Consider the following 24,262-nt stretch of genomic DNA (forward strand, 5'->3'; position numbering starts at 1 on the left):
TAGATAGATAGATAGATAGATAGATAGATAGATAGATAGATAGATAGATAGATAGATAGATAGATAGATAGATAGATAGATAGATAGACAGATAGATAGATAGATAGATAGATAGATAGATAAATAGATAGATAGAACTTTTATTCATGTCAATTGCCAGACAACATAAATCAGGCCTACCAAAGCCTCAAAGGGCTTGAGTGGCAGCGCCTGGCAGACAGCGAACGTTGGCAAAACAAAGTAAAATAGAGACGTTGCAATGAACTTTGCAAAAAAGAAAAAGGTCACCAAACATAGTGAAACAAATATATAACTATTACAACATCAAGAGAGATTACAGTAATTTGAAATTAATACAGTAAATAGATGAAATAACTACGGGGCAGGAAGCAGCGCGGAGACATACCGCAAAGTTTTTTTCAGGGAGTATTTAGTTTTCATGCGGAGTACAGTAGGTGGCAAACTATTGAAACAGGCAGGTACATAGTAATGGCGTGCGCGCTTTCTGTACCGGGTTGAGGAGCGAGGAATGCAATAGCGGTATTTTGGTCTTAAATCCCGAGCAGGAACATATGGAACGGTGAACTGACTGTACCAGAAGTGTTTTAGCACAATAGTTTCTGTTAATAACGAGTTAAAACTTGGAAGCTTTAGTCTTCTAAAAATACCAATGTCATTACCAATGGACAGGTCGTAAGCAATATTCTTTAGAAGCAAACGCAAAAGCGAATTCACCCTGTGTTGCCAGCGAACCGTGCAATGACCATAAACAGCAATTTCGTACCTAAGTACACTATAGGCTAGAGCATGTGCAACACATTTACGGACAGAAAAAGGCATAAAATATCTGATGTTATACAGGACACACGATACAGCTCGAAGCCTTTGGCAAACAAAAGAAAGGTGCGAGTTCCAAGAGAGATCGCTGTCGAAGATCAGGCCAAGATATTTGTCCGAATGCGCATATTTTACTGGTACACAGTTGCAATTAAAACAAGAGGAAGTATGCAAATAAACAGGGTCAGTCAATTCAACTTGTTTTAATGGGTTATGAAAACAGATCAGTTTTGTTTTAGAAGTATTAACATTAATAAGATTAAACTTAAACCAGTCCATGACTTTAATAGCTGCTATCTGTAGTGCTGTAACAGCATCAGTGTATTTCTTTGCACATGCAACAATAACAGTGTCATCAGCATATTGAAACAGCAAAGGTGGCACACTGGTAGCAAGGTCGTTAACGTATAGATTGAATAATAAACGACTCAATATAGAACCCTGCGGGACTCCAGAGGTAATTGCCGTGAAATCGCTATGGAATCTTGAAATCGACACATATTGGCGCCTATCTTTTAAAAAGTTAGTAAGCAGTTCTAAAAACGAACCTCGAAATCCCAGCGCAGAAAATTTATCAAGCAAAAGAACGTGGCAGATGCTATCAAAAGCCTTGCTTACGTCCAGAAAAAGAGAACATGCGACTTGATTGTTATCAAAAGCTGAATTTAGCACGTCAGAGAATTCTTCAAGAAGAACCGTTGTTCCTTTTCCTGCTATAAAGCCGTACTGACAAGGTGATAGAACACTGTGCGTATTCAAAAAATTCGTCATGGTGAGTAATAGATGCTTCTCAAAAATTTGGCCAATGCATGGTAGAATAGAGATAGGTCGGTAATTACTCATAATGTTTCTGGAGCCACCCTTGTACAAAGGTATAACTTTAGCAGTTTTCATTGAAGCAGGTATTATACCAGTAGAAATGTTAGTGTTAAGGATAACTAGTAAAACACCTTTAATCACTTCAAAGTTTCTGCACAATTCAGAAATAGTGAGGCCGTCATGACCACGAGATTTGCTACGTTTAAGACTGAAAAGTATACACCTTAAATCACTTTCAGTAAAATCAGGAAGGAAAGCAGATTCCATCACACTGAGAGGCATAGGACAGTCGGTAGGAGGGGTTCGAGATGCACCAGAGACCAGTGAAAAAAAATTGTTGAAGTCATTCGCAATGCTCTGTTAATCTTTATGAAAATGCGAGATGAAATATGTATCATTGTAGATAGCAGCGCTCCCTCCTTTCAGACTATTCACCAATGACCATGTTTTCTTGCTGTTAAAACGTGCGTCATTAAACTAAGACCTAAAGTGGTTGCGCTTGGCCAGACGGATCATGGCATTGACACGGTTTCGTTCACGTTTAAACTGCAGTCGTAGCTGAGAACAGTTTGGGGCACGTCTTGATCGAGCCCAGAGCAGATCCTTCTCTTTAATGGCTTAAAGTATTGCGGAAGACATCCACTTATTGTCTAAATTTCGTTGTTTAACTGTCACCATGCCGGAAGATTCTGCTTTGTGTGAACGAAAAACATCGACGAACCTGTCATATAAGTCCGCAGGGGCACACTGTGTATAAAAGCATCCCAATCATGCTTGGCTATTCTTTCATTAAGACGCTTATAATCAAGTACTGATACCTTTTGCTGGCTGTGCGTAGATGCAGGATGGCTGGAACTATCTGTTAACGAGCAGCAAATGAAATAGTGGTCTGCAAGCTTGACCTCAACCACAGCAGACCGCACCGACAGGTTTTGAGAACGCACGTTGATGTGGTCGATGCAAGACGCGACAAGCTGCCCAGCTAAGTATTCCTCACGTGTGGGGCTGTGGATTGTAGTCGCTAGTCCCCACTTTGATAAAATGTCCAGATAATCTGCGACCGTTGACACAGTGGGGCGTAGAATATCGATATTCATATCACCGATAATTCACACGTGTTCTTCGCGGGAGAACGATGATATTGCAAAATCAAGCTCAGCTAAAAAGATTCGACCGTTACAACACGGAGGGCGGTAAATTGTGAGAAGAACCAGCGACAACCAATGTGTACTTAGACGGAGCGCAACTACTTCTGCTTGAGTGAAAGGAACACTAATTTCAGAAACGGACCAAGAATCCTTAACAAAAACTGCGATTCCTCCTCCCATTCTTTGTAAACGAGTGTAAGAATATAACTGGTAGCCTGGCAGCGAGAAATGTAGTAACACGTCTGACGAAGCGTTCACTTCCGTGAGAGCAACGACGTCAAAACTTGAGTGAAAAGGGTGAGTTAACGCACAAAAATGGTCCCAGTGTTTCCGTATACTGCGAATATTAACATGAGTAAACTGAAATGAATTGCCTGTTTGATACTGAAAAAAACTTCCGGATTTTACAGAAAAATCGGAACACTTCACGAAACCTGTATCAGACATGGTTATGTTAGTTTCTCAAGATCCGAAAACTTGTTGATGCGAATGAGAGGTGCGCCTTCGGACCGCTTTGCAAGGACCTTCCCATTTTTGGTCCAGACGAACTCAAAACCCTTTTGTTTGCCCCGAAACCTTGCTAGTCGGAACAGCTCGCGATTAACCCGAGACAGGTTATCGTTAAAAAACAGCCGAGGAGACTGGTCGTCTTGCACCAAATCAGGAAGGCCCTTCCGAGCTCCGAGCCATTTCTGCTTAACAGAAACCGACTGAGTCTGTACTAGGATCGGTGGGATATAGTCGCCTCTGGACGGCAGCCGATGGACTGCCGATATATCTGCTGGTTGAAAATCGGTAAGGTTTAGTTTGCCTGCTAAGGCACTTAAGAAAGTGTGCAAGTTTTCATCAGATTTGACTGGAAGGCCGTGAATCTCGAAGTTACATCGTCTGCTGTATTGTTCGAGATCATTTATCTCTCCACTCATCCTGTCAATCACTTCTGTCTGGGAAACTACGGTTGAAGGCAGTGATTGAACTTGTGACCGAAGATCTGCAAGCTCAGCCTGATTAGTGGTCACTGTAGCAAGCACAGAGTCATACCGTGACGAAAGGAAGTCAATAGCTGACTGTATGTCCTCGACTGCTGAAGCAATCTTTTCGCTAGTTTCCTTGACCAACAATAGTTCTTCAATTTTCACCGTCAGTGCTGATACAGTGGTAGTCAAAGTATCCAGCTTCACATTCAGAGCAGACAGTTGCTGCGAGAACGAACCACCATCGGGGTTGGATGCTACGTCAGGTTGCGCCACCAAATCATCCTTGCATGAAGGACACTTCCATGTTTCACGTGTTACCGTACTCATCTTCTTGTAGGCGTTATCAGTAACTGACGAGCAGTTTTTCCCCAAGTGAAATTCGCCCTCACAGGCACAGCAAGTCATAAATTTCCCACCTTTCGGTATGGCTTTTGAGCAAGAAGTACACAAAGAAGACATGGTGCAGTCAGCGGCAAAACACGAAAGTGATGAATTACAACAGGTTTAACCAACACTCACCTGCCAAAAGCGAAGCAAACGTTTAGACCGGGACAAAGGTTTGCCGCTGACTGCAACGGTCCACGAAGTTGACGGCCTTTAAATAGTCGGTGATCGGCGCCAGGGGGACATCTTTGGCAGGTCCAGAGCCAGTGAAAGCAAGGACGGCTTGCGATGTCGAAACAGCAGCTTTCTTGAGAGCCGCATGCGCAGATCAGTCACCCGAAGGAGTTGCGAAGGTGATAGCGTGATAGCCATTGAAGATACGAGCCGCTTTCCGGCTGATACTGTCCCCTGGCTTGCAGAGCCTGCCAAAAGCGAAGCAAACGTTTAGACCGGGACAAAGGTTTGCCGCTGACTGCAACGGTCCACGAAGTTGACGGCCTTTAAATAGTCGGTGATCGGCACCAGGGGGACATCTTTGGCAGGTCCAGAGCCAATGAAGGCAAGGATGGCTTGCGATGTCGAAACAGCAGCTTTCTCGAGAGCCGCATGCGCAGATCAGTCACCCGAAGCAGTTGCGAAGGTGATAGCCGTTGAAGATACGAGCCGCTTTCCGGCTGATACTGTCCCCTGGCTTGCAGAGCCTGCCAAAAGCGAAGCAAACGTTTATACCGGGACAAAGGTTTGCCGCTGACTGGCTGCCGCTGGCTGCCAGTACTGCTCTGATGTATCCGTGGTTGTCGCTGGCTCCTTTTATCGGGTTGCTGTAGGGGCGTCGCAAGCTTCCTCCGCAGGCGCGAATTTCTCGGTTGATCGCTTCAGATCATTCCGCAGCCACGTTCCGGAATACAGCGTTGGTGCTGCGTTCGGTAATATGGTCCGGCGCCGGTCGATGGAACCTAGTCATAAAGCCTGCATGAGTACAGCAATACGGTTAGCAGTCGCCCAGACTGCTGCCAGCACTGCTCTGAGTGTTTGCGGTTGTCGCTGGCTCCTTTTATCGGGTTGCTGGAGGGGCGTCTAAGGCTTCCACGCAGGCGCGAAATTCCGGGTTGATCGTTTGCACAGATCACTCCGCAGCCACGTTCCGGAATGCAGCGTTGGAGCTGCGTTGGGTAAGATGGTCCTGCGCCACCCGATAGAACCGTGTGATAATGCCTGCATGAGTACAGCAATACGGTTAGCACTCGCACAGACGGCTGCCAGCCCTGCTCTGATGTGTTTGTGGTTGTCGCTGGTTCCTTTCGTCGGGTTGCTGAAGGGGCGTCGTAAGCCTTCCGCCCAGGCGCGAAATTCGCGGTTGATCGCTTGCACAGATCACTCCGCAGCCACGTTCCGGAATGCACCGTTGGTGCCGCGTTGGTAAGATGGTCCTGCGCGGCTCGATGGAACCGTGTCAAAATGCCTGCATGAGTACAGCAATACGGTTAGCAGTCGTACAGACGGCTGCCAGCACTGCTCTGACGTGTCTGTGGTTGTCGTTGGCTCCTTTTATCGGGTTGCTGGAGGGGCGTCATAAGCCTACCGCGCAGGCGCGAAATTCATGGTTGATCGCTTGCACAGATCACTCCGCAGCCACGTTCCGGAATGCAGCGTTGGTGCTGCGTTGGATAAGATGGTCCTGCGCCGGTCGATGGAACCGAGTAAAAATGCCTGCATGAGTACAGAAATACGGTTAACAGTCGCGCAGACGGCTGCCACCACTGCTCTTGTGTGTCTGTGGTTGTCGCCGGCTCCTTTTGTCGGGTTGCTACAGGGGCGTCGTAACCCTTCCGCGCAGGCGCCAATTTCTTGGTTGATCGCTGGTTCAGATCATTCCGCAGCCACGTTCCGGAATGCAGCGGTGGTGCTGCGTTCGGTAAGATGGTCCTGCGCCGGTCGATAGAATCCGTGTCAAAATGCCCGCATGAGTACAGCAATACGGTTAGCAGTCGCACAGACGGCTGCCAGCACTGCTCTGATATGTCTGAGGTTGTCGCTGGCTCCTTTTATCGGGCTGCTGGAGGAGCGTCGTAGGCCTTCCGCGCAGGCGCGAAATTCGTGGTGAGATCGCTTGCACAGATCACTCCTAAGCCACGTTCCGAAATGCAGCGTTGGTGCTGCGTTGCGTAATATGGTGCAGCGCCGGTCGATGGAGCCGTGTCAAAATGCCTGCATGAGTAGAGCAATACGGTTAGCAGTCGTACAGACGGCTGCAGCACTGCTCTGATGTGTCTCTGGTTGTCGCTGGCTCCTTTTATCGGGTTGCTGGAGGGGCGTCGTAAGCAGTCAGCGCAGGCGCCAAATTCCTGGTTGATCGCTTCCGCAGATCAATCCGCAGCCACATTCCGGAATGCAGCGTTGGTGCTGCGTCGGGTAAGATGGTCCTGCGCCGGTCAATGGAACCGTGTCAAAATGCCCTCAAGAGTACAGCAATACAGTTAGCAGTCGCAGTAGCTGCCAGCACTGCTCTGATGCGTCTGTGGTTGTCGCTGGCTCCTTTTATCGGGTCGCTGGAGAGGCTTCGTAAGCCTACCGCGCAGGCGCGAAATTCCTGGTTGATCGCTTGCACAGATCACTCCGCTGCCAGGTTCCGGAATGAAGCGTTGGTGCTACGTTGCGTAAGATGGTCCTGCGGCGGTCGATGAAACCGTGTCAAACTGCTTGCATGAGGACAGCAATACGGTTAGCAGTCGCACAGACGGCTGCCAGCACTGCTCTGATGTGTCTGTGGTTGTCGCTGGCTCCTTTTATCGGGCTGCTGGAGGGGCGCCGTAAGCCTTCCAAGCAGGCGCGAAATTCGTGGTTGATCGCTTGACAGATCACTCCGCAGCCACGTTCCGGAAAGCAGCGTTGGTGCTGCGTTGGGTAAGTTGTTCCTGCGCCGGTCGATGGAACCGTGTCAAAATGCCTGCATGAGTACAGCAATACGGTTAGCAGTCGCACAGAGGGCTACCAGCACTGCTCTGATGTGGCTGTGGTTGTCGCTGGCTCCTTTTATCGGGTTGCTGGAGCGTCGTCGTAAGCCTTCCGCGCAGGCTCGAAATTCCTGATTGATCGCTTGCACACATCACTCCGCAGCCACGTTCCGGACTGCAGCGTTGGTGCTGCGTTGGATAAGATGGTCCTGCGCCGGTCGATGGAACTGTGTCAAAATGCCTGCATGAGTACAGCAATACGGTGAGCAGTCGCAGAGGCGGCTGACAGCCCTGCTCTGATGCGTCTGTGGTTGTCGCTGGCTCCTTTTATCGGCTCGCTGGAGGGGCTTCGTAAGCCTTCCGAGCAGGCCCAAAATTCCTGGTTGATCTCTTGCGCAGATCACTCCGCAGCCACGTTCCGGAATGCTGCGTTGGTGCTGCGTTGGGCAAGATGGTCCTGCGCCGGTCTATGGAACCTAGTCAAAATACCTGCATGAGTACAGCATTACGGTTAGCAGTAGCAGAGACGGCTGACCGCACTGCTGTTATGTGTCTGTGGTGGTCGCTGGTTCCTTTTATCGGGTTGCTGTAGGGGCGTCGTAAGCCTTCTGCGCAGGGCGAATTTCTTGGTTCATCGCTTGTTCAGACCATTCCACAGCCACGTTCCGGAATGCAGCGTTGGTGCTGCGTTCGGTAAGATGGTCCTGCGCCGATCGAGGGAACCTAGTCAAAATGCCTGCATGAGTACAGCAATATGGTTAGGAGTAGCACAGACGGCCGACAGCACTGCTTTTATGTGTGTGTGGTTGACGCTGGGTCCTTTTACAGGGTTGATGTAGGGGCGTCGTAAGCCTTCCACTCAGGGAAGAAATTCCTGGTTGATCGCTTGCACAGCTCACTCCGATGCCAGGTTCCGGAATGCAGCGTTTGTGCTGTTTTGGTTATGATGGACCAGCGGCGGTCAATGGAACTGTGACAAAATGCCTGCATGAGTACAGCAATACAGTTAGCAGTCGCCCAGACTTCTGCCAGCACTGCTCTGATGTGTTCGCGGTTGTCGCTGGTTCCTTTCATCGGGTTGCTGAAGGGGCGTCGTCAGCCTTCCGCCCAGGCGCGAAATTCTTGGTTTATCGCTTGCACAGATCATTCCGCAGCCACGTTCCGGAATGCAGCGTTGGTGCCGCATTGGTAAGATGGTCCTGCGCCGCTCGATGGAACCGTGTCAAAATGTCTGCATGAGTATAGCAATACGGTGAGCAGTCGCAGAGGCGGCTGCCAGCACTGCTCTGATGTGTCTGTGGTTGTCGCTGGTTCCTTTCATCGGGTTGCTAAAGGGGCGTCCTAAGCCTTCCGCCCAGGCGCGAAATTCGTGGTTGATCGCTTGCACAGATTACTCCGCAGCCACGTTCCGGAATGCAGCGTTGGTGCCGCGTTGGTAAGACGGTCCTGCGCCGCTCGATGGAACCGTGTCACAATGTCTGCATGAGTACAGCAATACGGTGAGCAGTCGCAGAGGCGGCTGCCAGCACTGCTCTAATGTGTGTGTGGTTATCGCTGGCTCCTTTTACCGGGTTGTTAGAGTGTGGTCGTAAGCATTCCGCGCAGGCGCGAAATTCCTGGTTGATCGCTTGCACAGATCACTCCGCAACCAAGTTCCGGAATGCAATCTTGGTGCTGCGTTGGGTAAGATGGTCTTGCGCCAGTCGATTGAACCGAGGAAAAATGCCTGCATGAGTACAGCAATACGGTTAAGGATCGTACAGACGGCTGCTAGCACTGCTCTGATGTGTCTGTGGTTGTCGCTGGCTCCTTTTATCGTGTTGCTGGAGGGGCGTCGTAAGCCTTCCGCGCGGGCCCGAAGTTCCTGGTTGATCGCTTGCACAGATCGCTCCGCAGCCACGTTCTGGAATGCAGCGTTGGTGCTGCGTTGGGTAAGATGGTCCTGCGCCGGTCGATGGAACCGTGTCAAAATGCCTGCATGAGTACCGCAATACGGTTAGCAGTAGCACAGACGCCCGACAGCACTGCTTTTATGTGTGTGTGGTTGACGCTGGCTCCTTTTATAGGGTTGCTGCAGGGGCGTCGTAAGCCTTCCGCTCAGGGACGAAATTCCTGGTTGATCGCTTGCACAGCTCACTGCGATGCCAGGTTCCGGATTGCAGCGTTGGTGCTGTGTAGGATAAGATGGTCCTGAGCCCGTCGTTGGAACTGTGTTAAAATGCCTGCATGAGTACAGCAATACGGCGAGCAGTCACAGAGACGGCTGCCAGCACGGCTCTGATGTGTCTGTGGTTGTCGCTGGCCCCTTTTATCGGGCTGCTGGTGGGGCGTCGTAAGCCTTCTGCGCAGGCGCGAATTTCTTGGCTGATCGCTTGTTCAGATCATTCCGCAGCCACGTTCCGGAATGCAGCGTTGGTGCTGGGTTGGGAAGGATGGCCCTGCGCCGGTCGGTGGAACTGTGTCAAAAAGCCTGCATGAGTACAGCAATACGAATAGCAGTCACACAAACGGCTGCCAGCACTGCTCTTATGTGTCTGTGGTTGTCTCTGGCTCCTTTTATCGGGTTGCTGGAGGGTCGTTGTAAGCCTTCCGCGCAGGCGCGAATTTCTTGGTTGGTTGCTTGCACAGACACTCCGCAGGCACGTTCCAGGAATGCAGCGTTGGTGCTGCGTTACATAAGATGGTCCTGCGCCGGTTGATGGAACCTATTCAAAATGCCTGCATGAGTACAGCAATAAGGATAGCAGTAGCACAGACGGCCGACAGCACTGCTTTTATGTGTGTGTGGTTGACGCTGGCTCCTTTTAGAGGGTTGCTGCAAGGGCGTCGTAAGCCTTCCTCTCAGGGACGAAATTTCTGGTTGATCGCTTGCACTGGTCACTCCGATGCCAGGTTCCGGAATGCAGCGTTTGTGCTGTTTTGGTTAAGGTGGACCTGCGGCGGTCAATGGAACTGTGTCAAAATGCCTGCATGAGTACAGCAATGCAGTTAGCAGTCGCCCAGACTGCTGCCAGCACTGCTCTGATGTGTCTGCGGTTGTCGCTGGCTGAATTTATCATGTTGCTAGAGGGGCGTCTAAGGCTTCCACGCATGCGTGAATTTCCGGGTTGATCGCTTGCACAGATCACTCCGCAGCCACGTTCCGGAATGCAGCGTTGGTGCTGCGTTGGGTAAGATGGTCTTGCGCCACCCGATGGAACCGTGTGATAATGCCTGCATGAGTACAGCAATACGGTTAGCTGTCGTACAGACGGCTGCCAGCCCTCCTCTGATATGTCTGTGGTGGTCGCTGGTTCCTTTTATCGGGTTGCTGGCGGGGCGTCTAAGCCTTCCGCGCAGGCGCGAAATTCGTGGTTGATCGCTTGCACAGATCACTCCGCAGCCACGTTCCGGAATGCAGCGTTAGTGCTGCGTTGGGTAAGATGGTCCTGCGCCGCTCGATGGAACCATGTCAAAATGTCTGCATGAGTATAGCAATACGGTGAGCAATCGCAGAGGCGGCTGCCAGCACTGCTCTGATGTGTGTGTGGTTGTCGCTGGCTCTTTTTACGGGGTTGCTGGAGGGTGGTCGTAAGCATTCCGCGCAGGCGCGAAATTCCTGGTTGATCGCTTGCACAGATCACCCGCAGCCACGTTCCGGAATGCAGCGTTGGTGCTTTGTTCGGTAAGATGGTCCTGCGCCGGTCGATGGAATCCGTGTCAAAATGCCTGCATGAGTACAGCAGTACGGCTAGCAGTGGTACAGACGGCTGCCAGCACTGCTCTGATGAGTCTGTGGTTGTCGTTGACTCCTTTGATCCGGTTGCTGCAATGGCGTCGTAAGCCTTCCGCGCAGGCCCGAAATTCCTGGTTGATCGCTTGCACACATCACTCCGAAGCCACGTTCAGGAATGCAGCGTTGGTGCTGCGCTGGGTAAGATGGTCCTGCGCCGGTCGATGGAACCGTGTCCAAATGCCCTCAAGAGTACAGCAATACGGTTAGCAGTCGCAGTAGCTGCCAGCACTGCACTGATGCGTCTGTGGTTGTCGCTGGCTCCTTTTATCGGGTCGCTGGAGAGGCTTCGTAAGCCTACCGCGCAGGCGCGAAATTCCTAATTGATCGCTTGCACAGATCACTCCTCTGCCAGGTTCCGGAATGAAGCGTTGGCGCTACCTTGCGTAAAATGGTCCTGCGGCGGTCGATGGAACCTATTCAAAATGCCTGCATGAGTACAGCAATATGAATAGCAGTAGCACAGACGGCCGACAGCACTGCTTTTATGTGTGTGTGGTTGACGCTGGCTCCTTTTAGAGGGTTGCTGCAAGGGCGTCGTAAGCCTTCCGCTCAGGGACGAAATTCCTGGTTGATCGCTTGCACTGGTCACTCCGATGCCAGGTTCCTGAATGCAGCGTTTGTGTTGTTTTGGTTAAGATGGACCTGCGGCGGTCGATGGAACTGTGTCAAAATGCCTGCATGAGTACAGCAATGCAGTTAGCAGTCGCCCAGACTGCTGCCAGCACTGCTCTGATGTGTCTGCGGTTGTCGCTGGCTCCATTTATCGGGCTGCTGGAGGGGCGTCGTAAGCCTTCTGCGCAGGCGCGAATTTCTTGGCTGATCGCTTGTTCTGATCATTCCGCAGCCACGTTCCGGAATGCAGCGTTGGTGCCGGGTTGGGTAGGATGGCCCTGCGCCGGTCGGTGGAACTGCGTCAAAAAGCCTGCATGAGTACAGCAATACGAATAGCAGTCACACAAACGGCTGCCAGCACTGCTCTTATGTGTCTGTGGTTGTCTCTGGCTCCTTTTATCGGGTTGCTGGAGGGTCGTTGTAAGCCTTCCGCGCAGGCCGGAAATTCCTGGTTGATCGCATGCACACATCACTCCGCAGCCACGTTCCGGAAAGCAGCGTTGGTTCTGCGTTGGGTAAGATGTTCCTGCGCCGGTCGATGGAACCGTGTCAAAATGCCTGCATGAGTACAGCAATACGGTTAGCAGTCGCAGAGGCGGCTGACAGCACTGCTCTGATGCGTCTGTGGTTGTCGCTGGCTCCTTTTATCGGGTCGCTGGAGGGGCTTCGTAAGCCTTCCGAGCAGGCCCAAATTTCCTGGTTGATCTCTTTCGCAGATCACTCCGCAGCCACGTTCCGGAATGCTGCGTTGGTGCTGCGTTGGGCAAGATGGTCCTGCGCCGCTCTATGGAACCTAGTCAAAATACCTGCATGAGTACAGCATTACGGTTAGCAGTAGCAGAGACGCCTGACCGCACTGCTGTTATGTGTCTGTGGTTGTCGCTGGTTCCTTTTATCGGGTTGCTGTAGGGGCGTCGTAAGCCTTCTGCGGAGGGCGAATTTCTTGGTTCATCGCTTGTTCAGACCATTCCGCAGCCACGTTCGGAATGCAGCGTTGGTGCTGCGCTCTGTAAGATGGTCCTGCGCCGGTCGATGGAACCTAGTCAAAATGCCTGCATGAGTACAGCAATATGGTTAGGAGTAGCACAGACGGCCGACAGCACTGCTTTTATGTGTGTGTGGTTGACGCTGGGTCCTTTTACAGGGTTGCTGTAGGGGCGTCGTAAGCCTTCCGCTCAGGGACGAAATTCCTGGTTGATCGCTTGCACAGCTCACTCCGATGCCAGGTTCCGGAATGCAGCGTTTGTGCTGTTTGGGTTATGATGGACCAGCGGCGGTCGACGGAACTGTGACAAAATGCCTGCATGAGTACAGCAATACAGTTAGCAGTCGCACAGACGGCTACCAGCACTGCTCTGATGTGTCTGTGGTTGTCGTTGGCTCCTTTTATCGGGTTGTTGGAGGGGCGTCATAAGCCTACCGCGCAGGCTCGAAATTCCTGGTTGATCGCTTGCACAGATCACTCCGCTGCCGCGTTCCCGAATGCAGCGTTGGTGCTGCGTTGGATAAGATGGTCCTGCGCCGGTCGATGGAACCGAGTAAAAATGCCTGCATGAGTACAGAAATACAGTTAACAGTCGCGGAGACGGCTGCCAGCACTGCTCTTGTGTGTCTGTGGTGGTCGCCGGCTCCTTTTGTCGGGTTGCTGCAGGGGCGTCGTAAGCCTTCCGCGCAGGCGCGAATTTCTTGGTTGATCGCTGGTTCAGATCATTCCGCAGCCACGTTCCGGTATGCAGCGGTGGTGCTGCGTTCGGTAAGATGTTCCTGCGCCTGTCGATGGAATCCGTGTCAAAATGCCCGCATGAATACAGCAATACGGTTAGCAGTCGCACAGACGGCTGCCAGCACTGCTCTGATATGTCTGTGGTTGTCGCTGGCTCCTTTTATCGGTCTGCTGGAGGGGCGTCGTAAGCCTTCCGCGCAGGCGCGAAATTCGTGGTGAGATCGCTTGCACAGATCCCTCCTAAGCCACGATGAAATGCAGCGTTGGTGCTGCGTTGCGTAAGATGGTGCAGCGCCGGTCGATGGAACCGTGTCAAATTACCTGCATGAGTACAGCAATACGGTTAGCAGTCGTACAGACGGCTGCAGCACTGCTCTGATGTGTCTGTGGTTGTCGCTGGCTCCTTTTATAGGGCTGCTGGAGGGTCGTCGTAAGCCTTCCGCGCAGGCGCCAAATTCCTGGTTCATCTCTTCCGCAGATCAATCCGCAGCCGCGTTCCGGAATGCAGCGTTGGTGCTACGTTCGGCAAGATGGTCCTGCGCCAGTCGATGGAATCCGTGTCAAAATGCCTGCATGGGTACGGCAGTACGGTTAGCAGTCGTAGAGATGGCTGCCAGCACTGCTCTGATGAGTCTGTGGTTGTCGTTGACTCCTTTTATCGGGTTCCTGGAGGGGCGTCGTAAGCCTTCCGTGCAGGCCCATAATTCCTGTTTGATCATTTGCACAGATAACTCCGCACCCACGTTCCGGAATTCAGCGTTGGTGCTGCGTTGAGTTAGATGGTCCTGCGCCGGTCTATGGGACCTTGTCAAAGTGCCTGCATGAGTACAGCAGTACAGTTAGCAGTCGCACAGATGGCTGCCAGCACTGCTCTGATGTGTCTGTGGTTGTCGCTGGCTCCTTTTATCAGGTTGCTTGAGGGGGCCGTTAGCCTTCCGCGCAGGCACGAAATTCCTGGTTGATCGCTTGCACAGATCACTCCGCAACCAAGTTCCGGAATGCAATCTTGGTGCTGCGTTGGGTAAGATGGTCTTGCGCCAGTCGATTGAACCGTGAAAAAATGCCTGCATGAGTACAGCAATACGGTTAAGGATCGTACAGACGGCTGCTAGCACTGCTCTGATGTGTCTGTGGTTGTCGCTGGCTCCTTTTATCGTGTTGCTGGAGGGGCGTCGTAAGCCTTCCGCACAGGCCCGAAATTCCTGGTTGATCGCTTGCACAGACACTCCGCAGGGACGTTCCGGAATGCAGCGTTGGTCCTGCGTTGGTTAAGATGGTTCTGCGCCAGTCGATGGAACCGTGTAAAAATGCCTGCATGAGTACTGCAATACGGTTAGCAGTCGTACAGACGGCTGCCAGCACTGCTCTGATGAGTCTGTGGTTGTCGTTGACTCCTTTGATCGGGTTGCTGCAGGGGCGTCGTAAGCCTTCCGTGCAGGCCGGAAATTCCTGGTTGATCGCATACACACATCACTCCGCAGCCACGTTCCGGAAAGCAGCGTTGGTGCTGCGTTGGGTAAGATGTTCCTGCGCCGGTCGATGGAACCGTGTCAAAATGCCTGCATGAGTACAGCAATACGGTTAGCAGTCGCACAGAGGGCTACCAGCACTGCTCTGATGTGTCTGTTGTTGTCGCTGGCTCCTTTTATCGGGTCTGTAGCGTCGTCGTAAGCCTTCCGCGCAGGCTCGAAATTCCTGATTGATCGCTTGCACACATCACTCCGCAGCCACGTTCCGGACTGCAGCGTTGGTGCTGCGTTGGATAAGATGGTCCTGCGCCGATCGATGGAACTGTGTCATAATGCCTGCATGAGTACAGCAATACGGTGAGCAGTCGCAGAGGCGGCTGACAGCACTGCTCTGATGCGTCTGTGGTTTTCGCTGGCTCCTTTTATCGGGTCGCTGGAGGGGCTTCGTAAGCCTTTTGAGCAGGCCCAAAATTCCTGGTTGATCTCTTGCGCAGATCACTCCGCAGCCACGTTCCGGAATGCTGCGTTGGTGCTGCGTTGGGCAAGATGGTCCTGCGCCGGTCTATGGAACCTAGTCAAAATACCTGCATGAGTACAGCATTACGGTTAGCAGTAGCAGAGACGGCTGACCGCACTGCTGTTATGTGTCTGTGGTTGTCGCTGGTTCCTTTTATCGGGTTGCTGTAGGGGCGTCGTAAGCCTTCTGCGCAGGGCGAATTTCTTGGTTCATCGCTCGTTCAGACCATTCCGCAGCCACGTTCCGGAATGCAGCTTTTTTGCTGCGTTCGGTAAGATGGTCCTGCGCCGATCGATGGAACCTAGTCAAAAGGCTTGCATGAGTACAGCAATATGGTTAGGAGTAGCACAGACGGCCGACAGCACTGTTTTTATGTGTGTGTGGTTGACGCTGGGTCCTTTTACAGGGTTGCTGTAGGGGCGTCGTAAGCCTTCCGCTCAGGGACAAAATTCCTGGTTGATCGCTTGCACAGCTCACTCCGATGCCAGGTTCCGGAGTGCAGCGTTTGTGCTGTTTTGGTTATGATGGACCAGCGGCGCTCGATGGAACTGTGACAAAATGCCTGCATTAGTACAGCAATACAGTTAGCAGTCGCCCAGACTTCTGCCAGCACTGCTCTGATGTGTTTGCGGTTGTCGCTGGTTCCTTTCATCGGGTTGCTGAAGGGGCGTCGTAAGCCTTCCGCCCAGGCGCGAAATTCTTGGTTGATCGCTTGCACAGATCATTCCGCAGCCACGTTCCGGAATGCAGCGTTGGTGCCGCATTGGTAAGATGGTCCTGAGCCGCTCGATGGAACCGTGTCAAAATGTCTGCATGAGTATAGCAATACGGTGAGCAGTCGCAGAGGCGGCTGCCAGTACTGCTCTGATGAGTCTGTGGTTGTCGCTGGTTCCTTTCATCGGGTTGCTGAAGGGGCGTCCTAAGCCTTCCGCCCAGGCGCGAAATTCGTGGTTGATCGCTTGCACAGATCACTCCGCAGCCACGTTCCGGAACGCAGGGTTGGTGCCGCGTTCGTAAGATGGTCCTGCGCCGCTCGATGGAACCGTGTCACAATGTCTGCATGAGTATAGCACTACGGTGAGCAGTCGCAGAGGCGGCTGCCAGCACTGCTCTAATGTGTGTGTGGTTGTCGCTGGCTCCTTTTACGTGTTGTTAGAGTGTGGTCGTAAGCCTTCCGCACAGGCCCGAAATTCCTGGTTGATCGCTTGCACAGACACTCCGCAGGGACGTTCCGGAATGCAGCGTTGGTCCTGCGTTGGTTAAGATGGTTCTGCGCCAGTCGATGGAACCGTGTAAAAATGCCTGCATGAGTACTGCAATACGGTTAGCAGTCGTACAGACGGCTGCCAGCACTGCTCTGATGAGTCTGTGGTTGTCGTTGACTCCTTTGATCGGGTTGCTGCAGGGGCGTCGTAAGCCTTCCGTGCAGGCCGGAAATTCCTGGTTGATCGCATACACACATCACTCCGCAGCCACGTTCCGGAAAGCAGCGTTGGTGCTGCGTTGGGTAAGATGTTCCAGCGCCGGTCGATGGAACCGTGTCAAAATGCCTGCATGAGTACAGCAATACGGTTAGCAGTCGCACAGAGGGCTACCAGCACTGCTCTGATGTGTCTGTTGTTGTCGCTGGCTCCTTTTATCGGGTCTGTAGCGTCGTCGTAAGCCTTCCGCGCAGGCTCGAAATTCCTGATTGATCGCTTGCACACATCACTCCGCAGCCACGTTCCGGACTGCAGCGTTGGTGCTGCGTTGGATAAGATGGTCCTGCGCCGATCGATGGAACTGTGTCAAAATGCCTGCATGAGTACAGCAATACGGTGAGCAGTCGCAGAGGCGGCTGACAGCACTGCTCTGATGCGTCTGTGGTTTTCGCTGGCTCCTTTTATCGGGTCGCTGGAGGGGCTTCGTAAGCCTTCTGAGCAGGCCCAAAATTCCTGGTTGATCTCTTGCGCAGATCACTCCGCAGCCACGTTCCGGAATGCTGCGTTGGTGCTGCGTTGGGCAAGATGGTCCTGCGCCGGTCTATGGAACCTAGTCAAAATACCTGCATGAGTACAGCATTACGGTTAGCAGTAGCAGAGACGGCTGACCGCACTGCTGTTATGTGTCTGTGGTTGTCGCTGGTTCCTTTTATCGGGTTGCTGTAGGGGCGTCGTAAGCCTTCTGCGCAGGGCGAATTTCTTGGTTCATCGCTCGTTCAGACCATTCCGCAGCCACGTTCCGGAATGCAGCTTTTTTGCTGCGTTCGGTAAGATGGTCCTGCGCCGATCGATGGAACCTAGTCAAAAGGCTTGCATGAGTACAGCAATATGGTTAGGAGTAGCACAGACGGCCGACAGCACTGTTTTTATGTGTGTGTGGTTGACGCTGGGTCCTTTTACAGGGTTGCTGTAGGGGCGTCGTAAGCCTTCCGCTCAGGGACAAAATTCCTGGTTGATCGCTTGCACAGCTCACTCCGATGCCAGGTTCCGGAGTGCAGCGTTTGTGCTGTTTTGGTTATGATGGACCAGCAGCGCTCGATGGAACTGTGACAAAATGCCTGCATTAGTACAGCAATACAGTTAGCAGTCGCCCAGACTTCTGCCAGCACTGCTCTGATGTGTTTGCGGTTGTCGCTGGTTCCTTTCATCGGGTTGCTGAAGGGGCGTCGTAAGCCTTCCGCCCAGGCGCGAAATTCTTGGTTGATCGCTTGCACAGATGATTCCGCAGCCACGTTCCGGAATGCAGCGTTGGTGCCGCATTGGTAAGATGGTCCTGAGCCGCTCGATGGAACCGTGTCAAAATGTCTGCATGAGTATAGCAATACGGTGAGCAGTCGCAGAGGCGGCTGCCAGTACTGCTCTGATGAGTCTGTGGTTGTCGCTGGTTCCTTTCATCGGGTTGCTGAAGGGGCGTCCTAAGCCTTCCGCCCAGGCGCGAAATTCGTGGTTGATCGCTTGCACAGATCACTCCGCAGCCACGTTCCGGAACGCAGGGTTGGTGCCGCGTTCGTAAGATGGTCCTGCGCCGCTCGATGGAACCGTGTCACAATGTCTGCATGAGTATAGCACTACGGTGAGCAGTCGCAGAGGCGGCTGCCAGCACTGCTCTAATGTGTGTGTGGTTGTCGCTGGCTCCTTTTACGTGTTGTTAGAGAGTGGTCGTAAGCATTCCGCGCAGGCGCGAAATTCCTGGTTGATCGCTTGCACAGATCACTCCGCAGCCACGTTCCGGAATGCAGCGTTGGTGCTGCGTTGGGTAAGATGGTCCTGCGCCGTTCGATGGAACCGTGTCAAAATGCCTGCATGAGTACAGCAATACGGTTCGCAGTCGTGCAGACGGCTGCCAGCACTGCTCTGATGTGTCTGAGGTTGTCGTTGGCTCCTTTTATCGGGTTGTTGGAGGGGCGTCATAAGCCTACCACGCAGGCTCGAAATTCCTGGTTGATCGCTTGCACAGATCACTCCGCTGCCGCGTTCCGAAATGCAGCTTTGGTGCTGCGTTGGATAAGATGGTCCTGCGCCGGTCGATGGAACCGAGTAAAAATGCCTGCATGAGTACAGAAATACAGTTAACAGTCGCGCAGACGGCTGCCAGCACTGCTCTTGTGTGTCTGTGGTGGTCGCCGGCTCCTTTTGTCGGGTTGCTGCAGGGGCGTCGTAAGCCTTCCGCGCAGGCGCGAATTTCTTGGTTGATCGCTGGTTCAGATCATTCCGCAGCCACGTTCCGTTATGCAGCGGTGGTGCTGCGTTCGGTAAGATGGTCCTGCGCCGGTCGATAGAATTCGTGTCAAAATGCCCGCATGAATACAGCAATACGGTTAGTGGTCGCACAGACGGCTGCCAGCACTGCTCTGATATGTCTGTGGTTGTCGCTGGCTCCTTTTATCGGGCTGCTGGAGGGGCGTCGTAAGCCTTCCGCGCAGGCGCGAAATTTGTGGTGAGATCGCTTGCACAGATCACTCCTAAGCCACGATGAAATGCAGCGTTGGTGCTTCGTTGCGTAAGATGGTGCAGCGCCGGTCGATGGAACCGTGTCAAAATACCTGCATGAGTACAGCAATACGGTTAGCAGTCGTACAGACGGCTGCAGCACTGCTCTGATGTGTCTGTGGTTGTCGCTGGCTCCTTTTATCGGGTTCCTGGAGGGGCGTCGTAAGCCTTCCGTGCAGGCCCATAATTCCTGTTTGATCATTTGCACAGATAACTCCGCACCCACGTTCCGGAATTCAGCGTTGGTGCTGCGTTGAGTTAGATGGTCCTTCGCCGGTCTATGGGACCTTGTCAAAGTGCCTGCATGAGTACAGCTGTACGGTTAGCAGTCGCACACAGGGCTGCCAGCACTGCTCTGATGTGTCTGTGGTTGTCGCTGGCTCCTTTTATCAGGTTGCTTGAGGGGGCCGTCAGCCTTCCGCGCAGGCCCGAAATTCCTGGTTGATCGCTTGCACAGATCACTCCGCAACCAAGTTCTGGAATGCAATCTTGGTGCTGCGTTGGGTAAGATGGTCTTGCGCCAGTCGATTGAACCGTGGAAAAATGCCTGCATGAGTACAGCAATACGGTTAAGGATCGTACAGACGGCTGCTAGCACTGCTCTGATGTGTCTGTGGTTGTCGCTGGCTCCTTTTATCGTGTTGCTGGAGGGGCGTCGTAAGCCTTCCGCACAGGCCCGAAGTTCCTGGTTGATCGCTTGCACAGACACTCCGCAGGGACGTTCCGGAATGCAGCGTTGGTCCTGCGTTGGTTAACATGGTTCTGCGCCAGTCGATGGAACCGTGTAAAAATGCCTGCATGAGTACTGCAATACGGCGAGCAGTCACAGAGACGGCTGCCAGCACTGCTCTGATGTGTCTGTGGTAGTTGCTGGCTCCTTTTCTCCGGTGCTGGATGGGCGTCGTAAGCCTTCCGCGCGGGCCCGATGTTCCTGGTTGATCGCTTGCACAGATCGCTCCGCAGCCACGTTCCGGAATGCAGCGTTGGTGCTTCGTTGGGCAAGATGGTCCTGCGCCGGTCGATGGAACCGTGTCAAAATGCCTGCATGAGTACCGCAATACGGTTAGCAGTAGCACAGACGGCCGACAGCACTGCTTTTATGTGTGTGTGGTTGACGCTGGCTCCTTTTATAGGGTTGCTGCAGGGGCGTCGTAAGCCTTCCGCTCAGGGACGAAATTCCTGGTTGATCGCTTGCACAGCTCACTGCGATGCCAGGTTCCCGATTGCAGCGTTGGTGCTGTGTAGGATAAGATGGTCCTGCGCCCGTCGTTGGAACTGTGTTAAAATGCCTGCATGAGTACAGCAATACGGCGAGCAGTCACAGAGACGGCTGCCAGCACTGCTCTGATGTGTCTGTGGTTGTCGCTGGCTCCTTTTACCGGGTTGCTGGCGTGTGGTCGTAAGCCTTCCGCGCAGGCGCGAAATTCCTGGTTGATCGCTTACAGATCACTCCGCAGCCACGTTCCGGAATGCAGCGTTGGTGCTGCGTTGGGTAAGATGGTCCTGCGCCGCTCGATGGAACGTGTCAAAATGCCTGCATGAGGACAGCAATACGGTTATTTATTTATTTATTTATTTATTTATTTATTTATTTATTTATTAATTTATTTATTGATACTGTCAGCCGTAAGGCCGTTACAGGGTGGATGCATACAATTGAATACTTACACACAGCCACAAGTACACAAAGCCACAAGTACAAAATTTATACAACTTAAAATCATCAATTATTTTGCCAGCAGATAAAGCCACAAGTGCCTGATGTAGGTTAATGTTCAAAATAATACACTCAGTTTCAGACCACCGAGGATCGGAACCGCAGGTGAAGAACATAATGATTGACAGCAAAGACAAATGGCTTCTATAGGCTTGAATATCGGGACAGATAAGTTTCAAATTGGTGTAGATTGTCTGCTTGTAAAAGGTCCTGGGGCAAGGAATTCCATTCATCTATGGTTCTGGGGAAGAAGGAGTATTTAAATGAATTGATTCTGGCCGTCATGGGTGTGACCTGATCTTTGTGAGAAGATCTCACAGCTCTAGAGGAACGTTGTGTCATGTAAACGCTTATGTTCAAGTTGAAGTGGTTAGTATATAGCAGATAAAACATTTTCAGCCTGGCAACTTTCCTTCGCTTTGAAAGTTGAGGCAAGTTTAGTTCATGAAGCATGTCAGTCACTGAATCTGTAGATCTATATTTGGACAGAATGAATCGAGCCGCCCTTCGCTGAACTTTTTCTATCCTGTCAATTTGGTTTTCTGATGTGGATCCAATATTACGCTTGCATATTCCAGTGTCGGTCGTACCAGTGTGAGATAAGCTGTTAGTTTTGCTTTTGTGGAAGCAAGCTTCAGTTTTCTTCTTATGAATTACAATTTTGTTTCGGCCTTTGAGCATATGTTATTGATGTGTGTATGCCAGTTTAGATTTGAAGTTATAGTGACGCCTAGATATCTGAAATGGTCGACTCGAGTTATATAGTGCCCGTTTATTTCATAATCAAAGGAAAATATATTTTTCGTTTTATTGGAAATTGTAAGAAATGAAGTTTTTGCATAATTGATTTCCATTCTGGATAATGTGCACCATTGGTTGATAGTGCTCAATGCCGAATTTAATAGTAACTGGTCTTCTTTGTTTGAAATGACAGAGTAAATTAAACAATCATCCGCAAAAAGCCGGACTTTAACAGGGGGCGGAATAGATACTGCAATATCATTGACGTAGCATAAAAATAACAAGGGACCAAGCACAGACCCCTGAGGGACTCCCGAGGGCACTCCCAGGACGTCTGATTTGGCGCCATCTAATTCCACGAACTGGGTTCTGTTAGTTAGATAAGCCTGTATCCACCGTACAATATTTGTGTTTATGCCAAGTTCGAACAGCCTATCAATAAGTTCATCATGTGGGACACGGTCAAATGCTTTAGACATGTCCAGGCAAACTGCATCCACTTGATCCATGTTGTTCATTGCTTCAGAAAAATCATGTACCGTTTCTACTAGCTGGGTAACAGTAGATAACCTCCGTCTGAAACCATGCTGATTGGGATTTAGCTTGTTGTTGCCCTCTAGATAGTCGGATAAGCAGTTTGCCAAGACATGCTCAAGTATTTTGCAACAGGCACAAGTGATAGAAATGGGTCTGTAATTATCGGGAATGTGCTTGTTTTCAGATTTATGTATTGGTACAACCCTAGCCTGGAGCCAATCTTTTGGTAAAGAATGCTGCTCCAGAGATGCCTTAAATATGATTAGTAAATATTTAGATACCCATTCCGCATATCGTCTAAGAAACTCATTAGGAATAGTATCAGGACCAGAAGACTTTTTCGTGTCTAAATTAAGTAGGAGGGAAAATATACCTTGCTCAGACAAAGTGACATCTGCCATGTCTGATGGCGGTATGCACTTTTCGCTACTAGAGTTCTCAGGCGGAGATATAGGGTGGCTGAACACAGAATGAAAATAAGTATTGCACCTGTTAGCAATTTCTGCTTGATCAGTAATAACATGACCATCCACTTCAATAAACCTCATTTGTTCATATGAGGGTGAAAGGTGACGCCAAAACGCTGTGGGGAAGTCTTCATAAATTCTGTTAGCTTTTCAGAAAAGTATTGTTCTTTCGCTGTCATCAACATCTGTTTAAGCATCAAGGAAAGGCGCGAAATTTCATTTTGATTCTGTTCTCGATTGCGTTTTCTACGTTTTATCTTGCGTTTTAGTTGGATAATTTTACGACTTATCCAAGGATTATGCTTTCTGACAGTTTTAATTCGATGGGGAACGAAATTTTTCAGACAAAAGTTGACAATGCGTTTAAACTTTGTCCACAATGTGTTGACGTCATCCTGCACATCAAATGAGCCCATAGACATTTCCAAATAGTCTAAAATGCTTTCATCCTCAGCTCTTGAAAAGTCTTTAACAAAAATAGTCCGCCTTTTTTCATGTTTTGGTGGTATAAGTTGATTTAGGGTGACTAAGACAAGCTTATGATCAGAAAGCCCTTCCTGGATAGACACTTCATATTCGGTTATTTTACTACTTATAAAAACCAAGTCCAATATTGATTCCCTAGTTGCTCCTATCCTTGTTGCTTGTTTAACAATTTGTGTTAGATCATTATTAAAAGCGATGTCTAGCAAGGCATCACAGTGTTTAGCATCAGTTGTATCTATGTCTAGCGACTCCCAACGCACGTGCGGCAAATTGAAATCACCTGCAATGATTACTCTTGCATTCGCAGATACATTACTTGAAAGATAGTCTTGCAACGACTCAAGAAATATGACAGGGGCGTTAGGGGGCCTATAAACCGCTGCAATGACACAGAAAGAAACGCCAAGTTTTAGCCTGCACCAGATGCTCTCTGTGTTGGGGCAATCTTTCATGGGAACAAATTCAATTCCTTCTTTAAAAATAAGGGCTACACCACCACCATGTGAAGCACGATCCTTCCGAATCATTCTATATGTAGGCGGTATAATCTCACTGTCAGCAATTTCAGGACGCAACCACGTTTCTGTAACTGCAATGACATCTGGCTGATGAATCATGATAATGTGTTCGAGTTCAGCGGTTTTATTCAGGAGGCTGCGCGCATTGATATTTATCAGAACAAAATTCCTTTCTTCCGTCTCACACTGTCACGTTGTTTCGCTATCAGTTACGAGCGGCCGTTCTGCCTTCGTAAGGCAGTTCTTTTCGTCATCCCAGAAAAAAGCTTCTTTGTCAATGAAAATCCTGTCGCGTTCGAGTCGAACCTTTGCGCCATTGTTCTTTTCATGTTTAGCACTATCCCATAGTTTCTTACGCTTTTGCAAAGTTGCCTGAGAATAATCATGAGATAACGAAAATTTGCTGCCCTTTAATTTCTGGCAGTTATCAAATAATTTCATCTTTTCGTTGTAGTCAAAAAGTCTAAGTATCACTGGACGCGCCTTGTCCGTACGCTTCTTTCCAAGTCTGTGTATCCGCTCCACTGTGTTAACTTCAACTCCAAGGCGTTCATGGAAAACATCATGCAACACTTTCTTCTTGAGATCATCAGTGGTTTCGATTTCTGTT

Source organism: Amblyomma americanum, chromosome 3, assembly GCF_052857255.1.
Source record: "Amblyomma americanum isolate KBUSLIRL-KWMA chromosome 3, ASM5285725v1, whole genome shotgun sequence".
NCBI classification, from domain to species: domain Eukaryota; kingdom Metazoa; phylum Arthropoda; class Arachnida; order Ixodida; family Ixodidae; genus Amblyomma; species Amblyomma americanum.